The sequence below is a fragment of the Stomoxys calcitrans genome, chromosome 5 (genome assembly GCF_963082655.1).
Source record: "Stomoxys calcitrans chromosome 5, idStoCalc2.1, whole genome shotgun sequence".
In the NCBI taxonomy this organism is placed as follows: Eukaryota; Metazoa; Arthropoda; class Insecta; order Diptera; family Muscidae; genus Stomoxys; species Stomoxys calcitrans.
The window spans coordinates 91,326,390-91,327,211 of record NC_081556.1 but is presented as its reverse complement, the minus strand read 5'-3'; positions in this window follow the sequence as shown (position 1 = coordinate 91,327,211).

Here is an 822-nt window from a genome sequence, read left to right as displayed (position 1 = left end):
CCACAAACCGATGCAGTGGTAGTTCTTGCAATGCTTCTAGCTGATATTAATACCAAAATCGACAATTCTGCTTATTTCCGTACCCATTGAGCCAAAAATGAGCTTCACCGCTCAATGGAAGAAGTGCGCGATGAAGTTTTTTTTTTAACAGAGAACGCATTTTGATAATAAAATTTAATAATTTGAGAGCGTTGTTCGTTTGTAATACGATTCACCACCCTTCAGGTTATTTATGGTGGTTACCCAAAGGTGCCTTGTGCCACTTTCTCCCTTATATTTATGCCATGGAACCCGTAATTTATCCACCTATTACATAGTATATGGTTTATCCAGTCTCTAAGGACCGGGTCCATCCGGTACTGGTCTAAGAATTGGATCAGTGTGTCGTTCTGCACATTGTTTAAAGCCCCCTCGATGTCAATGCATACCGCCAGGGTGTAAGTTTTGGCATTGAAGGATTCTTTTATTTTATGCACAACCTCGTGCAGGGCAGTCTCCACCAACCTTCACTTGACATAGGCATGTTGTTTGTATTTGAGCAGTTCGCTGGATGTCATACTCTTTATCATGGTATCCACAATACGTTCCATGGTTTTGATTAGAAAGGACGTAAGGCTTGTATTTGAGCAGTTCGCTGTCATACTCTTTATCATGGTATCCACAATACGTTCCATGGTTTTGATTAGAAAGGACGTAAGGCTTATAGGAATGTAGGCCTTTGGTGTCGCATAACTTGCCTTGCCCGGCTTGGGTATAAATACCATCCTTGCCTCCTGCCAGGCTTTCGGAGTATATGCAAGTCCTAGACACACTGTGAAAATA